This window comes from Gobio gobio (genome assembly GCF_949357685.1).
Source record: "Gobio gobio genome assembly, chromosome: 17".
Taxonomy (NCBI): Eukaryota; Metazoa; Chordata; class Actinopteri; order Cypriniformes; family Gobionidae; genus Gobio; species Gobio gobio.
The window spans coordinates 52,917,742-52,927,704 of NC_137110.1; the positions used below are offsets into that span (position 1 = coordinate 52,917,742).

At 47.0% G+C, this 9,963-nt stretch overlaps 1 protein-coding gene across 1 annotated transcript in view; it reads left to right on the forward strand.

Annotated features, from left to right (window-relative positions):
- kdm6al (lysine (K)-specific demethylase 6A, like) overlaps positions 1–9,963 on the forward strand; it is a 71,434-nt gene that overhangs the window by 19,754 nt on the left and 41,717 nt on the right.

Sequence of the window (9,963 nt, forward strand, 5' to 3'; positions counted from 1 at the left end):
ACGCTACACACACTGAGTACAGCACGCTACACACTGAGTACAGCACGCTACACACACTGAGTACAGCACGCTACACACTGAGTACAGCACGCTACACACACTGAGTACAGCACGCTACACACTGAGTACAGCACGCTACACACTGAGTACAGCACGCTACACACACTGAGTACAGCACGCTACACACTGAGTACAGCACGCTACACACTGAGTACAGCACGCTACACACTGAGTACAGCACGCTACACACACTGAGTACAGCACGCTACACACTGAGTACAGCACACTACACACTGAGTACAGCACACTACACACTGAGTACAGCACGCCACACACACTGAGTACAGCACGCCACACACACTGAGTACAGCACGCTACACACACTGAGTACAGCACGCTACACACTGAGTACAGCACGCCACACACTGAGTACAGCACACTACACACTGAGTACAGCACGCCACACACTGAGTACAGCACGCTACACACTGAGTACAGCACGCTACACACTGAGTACAGCACGCTACACACTGAGTACAGCACGCTACACACTGAGTACAGCACGCTACACACTGAGTACAGCACGCTACACACACTGAGTACAGCACGCTACACACACTGAGTACAGCACCCTACACACTGAGTACAGCACGCTACACACTGAGTACAGCACGCTACACACACTGAGTACAGCACACTACACACTGAGTACAGCACGCCACACACTGAGTACAGCACGCTACACACTGAGTACAGCACGCCACACACTGAGTACAGCACGCTACACACTGAGTACAGCACACTACACACTGAGTACAGCACGCTACACACACTGAGTACAGCACACTACACACTGAGTACAGCACGCTACACACTGAGTACAGCACGCTACACACTGAGTACAGCACGCCACACACTGAGTACAGCACGCTACACACTGAGTACAGCACACTACACACTGAGTACAGCACGCCACACACTGAGTACAGCACGCCACACACTGAGTACAGCACGCCACACACTGAGTACAGCACGCTACACACTGAGTACAGCACACTACACACTGAGTACAGCACCCTACACACTGAGTACAGCACCCTACACACTGAGTACAGCACCCTACACACTGAGTACAGCACGCTACACACTGAGTACAGCACACTACACACTGAGTACAGCACCCTACACACTGAGTACAGCACGCTACACACTGAGTACAGCACGCTACACACTGAGTGCACACTACACACACTGAGTACAGCACGCTACACACTGAGTACAGCACGCTACACACTGAGTACAGCACGCTACACACTGAGTACAGCACGCTACACACTGAGTACACACTACACACTGAGTACAGCACGCTACACACTGAGTACAGCACGCTACACACTGAGTACAGCACGCTACACACTGAGTACAGCACGCTACACACTGAGTACAGCACCCTACACACTGAGTACAGCACGCTACACACTGAGTACAGCACCCTACACACTGAGTACAGCACCCTACACACTGAGTACAGCACGCTACACACTGAGTACAGCACGCTACACACTGAGTACAGCACGCTACACACTGAGTACAGCACGCTACACACTGAGTACAGCACGCTACACACTGAGTACAGCACGCTACACACTGAGTACAGCACGCTACACACTGAGTACAGCACCCTACACACTGAGTACAGCACGCTACACACTGAGTACAGCACGCTACACACTGAGTACAGCACGCTACACACTGAGTACAGCACGCTACACACTGAGTACAGCACGCTACACACTGAGTACAGCACGCTACACACTGAGTACAGCACGCTACACACTGAGTACAGCACGCTACACACTGAGTACAGCACGCTACACACTGAGTACAGCACGCTACACACTGAGTACAGCACGCTACACACTGAGTACAGCACCCTACACACTGAGTACAGCACGCTACACACTGAGTACAGCACGCTACACACTGAGTACAGCACGCTACACACTGAGTACAGCACGCTACACACTGAGTACAGCACGCTACACACTGAGTACAGCACGCTACACACTGAGTACAGCACCCTACACACTGAGTACAGCACCCTACACACTGAGTACAGCACGCTACACACTGAGTACAGCACGCTACACACTGAGTACAGCACGCTACACACTGAGTACAGCACGCTACACACTGAGTACAGCACGCTACACACACTGAGTACAGCACGCTACACACACTGAGTACAGCACCCTACACACTGAGTACAGCACGCTACACACTGAGTACAGCACGCTACACACTGAGTACAGCACGCTACACACTGAGTACAGCACGCTACACACTGAGTACAGCACGCTACACACTGAGTACAGCACGCTACACACTGAGTACAGCACGCTACACACACTGAGTACAGCACGCTACACACACTGAGTACAGCACGCTACACACACTGAGTACAGCACGCTACACACTGAGTACAGCACGCTACACACTGAGTACAGCACGCTACACACTGAGTACAGCACGCTACACACTGAGTACAGCACGCTACACACTGAGTACAGCACGCTACACACTGAGTACAGCACCCTACACACTGAGTACAGCACGCTACACACTGAGTACAGCACGCTACACACTGAGTACAGCACGCTACACACTGAGTACAGCACGCTACACACTGAGTACAGCACGCTACACACACTGAGTACAGCACGCTACACACACTGAGTACAGCACCCTACACACTGAGTACAGCACCCTACACACTGAGTACAGCACGCTACACACTGAGTACAGCACGCTACACACTGAGTACAGCACGCTACACACTGAGTACAGCACGCTACACACTGAGTACAGCACGCTACACACTGAGTACAGCACGCTACACACTGAGTACAGCACGCTACACACACTGAGTACAGCACGCTACACACACTGAGTACAGCACGCTACACACTGAGTACAGCACGCTACACACTGAGTACAGCACGCTACACACTGAGTACAGCACGCTACACACTGAGTACAGCACGCTACACACACTGAGTACAGCACGCTACACACACTGAGTACAGCACGCTACACACACTGAGTACAGCACGCTACACACACTGAGTACAGCACGCTACACACACTGAGTACAGCACGCTACACACACTGAGTACAGCACGCTACACACTGAGTACAGCACGCTACACACTGAGTACAGCACGCTACACACTGAGTACAGCACGCTACACACTGAGTACAGCACGCTACACACACTGAGTACAGCACGCTACACACACTGAGTACAGCACGCTACACACTGAGTACAGCACGCTACACACTGAGTACAGCACGCTACACACTGAGTACAGCACGCTACACACTGAGTACAGCACGCTACACACACTGAGTACAGCACGCTACACACACTGAGTACAGCACGCTACACACACTGAGTACAGCACGCTACACACTGAGTACAGCACGCTACACACTGAGTACAGCACGCTACACACTGAGTACAGCACGCTACACACTGAGTACAGCACGCTACACACTGAGTACAGCACGCTACACACTGAGTACAGCACGCTACACACTGAGTACAGCACGCTACACACTGAGTACAGCACGCTACACACTGAGTACAGCACGCTACACACACTGAGTACAGCACGCTACACACACTGAGTACAGCACGCTACACACTGAGTACAGCACGCTACACACTGAGTACAGCACGCTACACACTGAGTACAGCACGCTACACACTGAGTACAGCACGCTACACACTGAGTACAGCACCCTACACACTGAGTACAGCACCCTACACACTGAGTACAGCACGCTACACACTGAGTACAGCACGCTACACACTGAGTACAGCACGCTACACACTGAGTACAGCACGCTACACACTGAGTACAGCACGCTACACACACTGAGTACAGCACGCTACACACACTGAGTACAGCACCCTACACACTGAGTACAGCACGCTACACACTGAGTACAGCACGCTACACACTGAGTACAGCACGCTACACACTGAGTACAGCACGCTACACACTGAGTACAGCACGCTACACACTGAGTACAGCACGCTACACACTGAGTACAGCACGCTACACACACTGAGTACAGCACGCTACACACACTGAGTACAGCACGCTACACACACTGAGTACAGCACGCTACACACTGAGTACAGCACGCTACACACTGAGTACAGCACGCTACACACTGAGTACAGCACGCTACACACTGAGTACAGCACGCTACACACTGAGTACAGCACGCTACACACTGAGTACAGCACCCTACACACTGAGTACAGCACGCTACACACTGAGTACAGCACGCTACACACTGAGTACAGCACGCTACACACTGAGTACAGCACGCTACACACTGAGTACAGCACGCTACACACACTGAGTACAGCACGCTACACACACTGAGTACAGCACCCTACACACTGAGTACAGCACCCTACACACTGAGTACAGCACGCTACACACTGAGTACAGCACGCTACACACTGAGTACAGCACGCTACACACTGAGTACAGCACGCTACACACTGAGTACAGCACGCTACACACTGAGTACAGCACGCTACACACTGAGTACAGCACGCTACACACACTGAGTACAGCACGCTACACACACTGAGTACAGCACGCTACACACTGAGTACAGCACGCTACACACTGAGTACAGCACGCTACACACTGAGTACAGCACGCTACACACTGAGTACAGCACGCTACACACACTGAGTACAGCACGCTACACACACTGAGTACAGCACGCTACACACACTGAGTACAGCACGCTACACACACTGAGTACAGCACGCTACACACACTGAGTACAGCACGCTACACACACTGAGTACAGCACGCTACACACTGAGTACAGCACGCTACACACTGAGTACAGCACGCTACACACTGAGTACAGCACGCTACACACTGAGTACAGCACGCTACACACACTGAGTACAGCACGCTACACACACTGAGTACAGCACGCTACACACTGAGTACAGCACGCTACACACTGAGTACAGCACGCTACACACTGAGTACAGCACGCTACACACTGAGTACAGCACGCTACACACACTGAGTACAGCACGCTACACACACTGAGTACAGCACGCTACACACACTGAGTACAGCACGCTACACACTGAGTACAGCACGCTACACACTGAGTACAGCACGCTACACACTGAGTACAGCACGCTACACACTGAGTACAGCACGCTACACACTGAGTACAGCACGCTACACACTGAGTACAGCACGCTACACACTGAGTACAGCACGCTACACACTGAGTACAGCACGCTACACACTGAGTACAGCACGCTACACACACTGAGTACAGCACGCTACACACACTGAGTACAGCACGCTACACACTGAGTACAGCACGCTACACACTGAGTACAGCACGCTACACACTGAGTACAGCACGCTACACACTGAGTACAGCACGCTACACACTGAGTACAGCACGCTACACACTGAGTACAGCACGCTACACACTGAGTACAGCACGCTACACACTGAGTACAGCACGCTACACACTGAGTACAGCACGCTACACACTGAGTACAGCACGCTACACACACTGAGTACAGCACGCTACACACACTGAGTACAGCACCCTACACACTGAGTACAGCACGCTACACACTGAGTACAGCACGCTACACACTGAGTACAGCACGCTACACACTGAGTACAGCACGCTACACACTGAGTACAGCACGCTACACACTGAGTACAGCACGCTACACACTGAGTACAGCACGCTACACACACTGAGTACAGCACGCTACACACACTGAGTACAGCACGCTACACACACTGAGTACAGCACGCTACACACTGAGTACAGCACGCTACACACTGAGTACAGCACGCTACACACTGAGTACAGCACGCTACACACACTGAGTACAGCACGCTACACACACTGAGTACAGCACGCTACACACACTGAGTACAGCACGCTACACACACTGAGTACAGCACGCTACACACACTGAGTACAGCACGCTACACACACTGAGTACAGCACGCTACACACACTGAGTACAGCACGCTACACACACTGAGTACAGCACGCTACACACACTGAGTACAGCACGCTACACACACTGAGTACAGCACGCTACACACACTGAGTACAGCACGCTACACACACTGAGTACAGCACGCTACACACACTGAGTACAGCACGCTACACACTGAGTACAGCACGCTACACACTGAGTACAGCACGCTACACACTGAGTACAGCACGCTACACACTGAGTACAGCACGCTACACACTGAGTACAGCACGCTACACACTGAGTACAGCACGCTACACACTGAGTACAGCACGCTACACACACTGAGTACAGCACGCTACACACACTGAGTACAGCACGCTACACACACTGAGTACAGCACGCTACACACACTGAGTACAGCACGCTACACACTGAGTACAGCACGCTACACACTGAGTACAGCACGCTACACACTGAGTACAGCACGCTACACACTGAGTACAGCACGCTACACACTGAGTACAGCACGCTACACACTGGCCCTCATTTATCAATCTTGCGTAGAAACGGGCGTATATGTTGGCGCCCACAAAAACAAAACATGGACCCAAATTACGAGTGAATAGTGTGGGGGTTGAGAAGCGCACTCCAGCAGAGGTCATAATGTTTTATTGCTTAATATAGACCAATAGTGATCAAGTGAAGTATGAGTTTTCTTGTTTATTGTAGGTGAAAAAAAAAAAGTGGTCAGATCGCCACAAAGAGACGCGTCTGAAGAGGAGCCAGAGTCATTATCACAATGGATTATTTTACAGCACGTGTTTTGAAACAATTAGCATTTAATTTCGTATCACGTCACATGTATTGGGGTGTGCAACTGGAGGAAAACATATGCCTACAAATCAAACTTTGAAGTCCATGTTGCACAAAAATAAACACTGACGTTATAATTAGGCTATATCCCTATTCACACAGGATTAGTATGATCTGGGGAGCTCTGGTGATTTGTAATAATTGCAGAGAATGTCTGTGATCTTAATCCCGTGCGAATCGGCCATGTCTGTAATTTGTAAAGAAAAAATTCCCCCTCAAATTATCTTCCATATTTTGCCAAACACGAGGTCCTGTGATAATATTAGTCCCGTGCGAATCGGCATCTGTGTGATCTGGCCGGGATTCGGCGGATCGTGTATCATTTTTGCAAGGTTTTTGTTTCCTGTGCGCATTTCTATCTTTATCTTTCACGAAGAATGGAGCTCGGCTGCATATAATGCGCACCGTTATGAATTCCATGCGGCCGCGCGGATTATACTTTCACTTTAGAATGAGCACCAATTTGGGAGTAAATTGCTTGAATGGTGTGTTTAATATTATTCTTAATGAAAAACACAAAAACAGAACATATGACAAACTCGCTTAAATGGGCACTTTTACATTTAGCTTTGAAACTGAATCTTCTGCCGTATATTGTTATTATATTGCTCAGTTACGTTTTTAATTGTAGCGTCTGTTCTCTAACTGAACGAAATTATTTTTATTACTATAAAACAATCAAAATGATATCGATACGACTGTTTATAATTTCATACAGCTATATCTATAACGAAAAAACATTTACAAGTCTTGACATCATATCCGGGAGATAGTCAGTAAATTCGAGTACAATCCCGTGCGAATTTCTAAATCACACGAGGTCGCCAGATAATACTTATCCCGTGTGAATAGTTGTTTTTTTACAGTGGGTCATAATATAGCATATCTTTGTCAGTGCGTTTTGTGGTGTTAGGAATTGTTTTTCTGCGCATTTTCGCACTAACTCAAAACATGCGTACACGTCCTGAGCTGGCGTAGGATTTGAGCCGTACGCTAACCTCCATATCGATAAATCTCAAAGTCACGTGGTTTTGGGTGTACGCTGGAAGTTTGGGGTACGCACTTTTGATAAATGAGGGCCATTGAGATCTTCTGAGACATTGATCCACAAATGTCTGATTTCAGCTGCAACAATAAAAAACTGCCATAAGACGCCAAACGCGCGAGATTATCTAAACCTATCCTCAGTGCGCAACAGCGTTTTAAGCTTTCGTGACCAGTTCACTAGCACAAAAGCTGTTAGCATGTGACCCACATTAACCTGTTATGACTTTGCATTTGTTACCAAATGAGTCTAAAGCAATACTTGACCTAAAGTTTTTACATTAATGGTGAAGCGCTGGCTTAAAACACACCAGAGCTGTGCGCATATTTAAACGTAATAAATGTTTGTTTGAACTAGTTATTCATGTTTCCCGGGTTTTAGGAGCGTCCGTAAATAGGCGCAGGTCATTTAGGGTTCATTTGTGTGTGCTACATTAGCAGAAAGGGCTATTCTATGACTAACAGCTTTTTTTTATTTTGTAGAAAAGCCTTTCTAGGGACTGAGATGCAAATTAGCCTATGCTGTTCAATAGGGTTGGGTTTACCACACACACACACACACACACACACACACACACACACACACACACACACTCACACTCGCGCGTGACGGTCGCATGTTTCCTTCTCTGCCTCTCATATGAGGACATGAACGCACGAACGCTTTCTCTAAATCACTTCATGAGCATTTTAACATTTCATTTGAGAAAAACGACCGGCGTCATTTCATAAACGCACAGAAACTCAAATTCACGGCAACCCGTCAAAATAAAAGTTTGGCTAACTTAACAAAATAAATTACTGTTGTACAGTAGAATTTTAGATATGTCTCAATGTAATAATAATACTAACACTAATGTAATTTGTTTTAAAAAATATATAAATTACAATTTTTCTTCATGTTTTAATTTTAACCGTATAAAGCTCAGTTGTGCAGCTTTGTTTGACAAAAAAGTTTAATTAAATTAAAACATAAATTAAATTAATGTTTTATGTCTTCATTTGATTACCAGAAAATATATAACGCATAATTTGTGGGAAATATTTTAATAGAAATGAAATTAAAAAGAAAAAATAATATGGTTGTTTTTATGAATTAAATGAAGTAGCTTGTAGTCTACTATATACTAGTAAATATTACAGTAATCAAACACAGACGGAGAGCAGGGCAGCTCTGGCCTAGTGTCAATAACACTTCTAGAAATGACTTACAGGTTCTGCACAGTTATTTATGTAAACATCCCAAAAGTACTGAAGAAAGGTACCGTTGGCTATCGGTACTGATACTGTGAACTGACACCCAACCCTAATGTGCAACACATATTTCAGTTTTCGACTGGAATCATGTTTTTTGTACTGTCCCTATTCAAATAAACATAAATAAATAGATTAAACGGTAATAATTCCAGAATTCTGACACCCAGCAAAACGTTCCACGTCCAGGGAGGATCATAAGCAGAACATTGTGTTGGGGATCGACCGATATGGATTTTTTAGTGCCGATACCGATTTATTTTTTCTCAGCCGATGACGATACGGGCTGCCGATTATCTGGAGCCGATATTGCTTTTGCTCCCTCAATTTACATCATAAAAATGACACAATGATCAGGATGATAACAATTAAACATTTACAATTAAAAAAAAGGAACATTTATTGAACTAAAAAAAATAACTATATTTAACAAATAGTAAAAACAGGTGAGGTAGAACAAGAAAAAAAAAAGAGTTCAGTGGTGAAAATAAATTCTGAAAATAAATATTTAAGCATAAATAAAATAATGACACTATTGCACACAGTATCAACAAGCGAGCAGCATAATAAAGTGCACACTGACTGGACTATACTTCATTTAACAACTATTTACAACCTAGACATTTAATGGTTACACTGTAAAAAATGCTGGGTTAAAAATAACCCAAGTTGGGTTGAATATGGACTAACCCAGCAATTGGGTTGTTTTGACCGAGCGG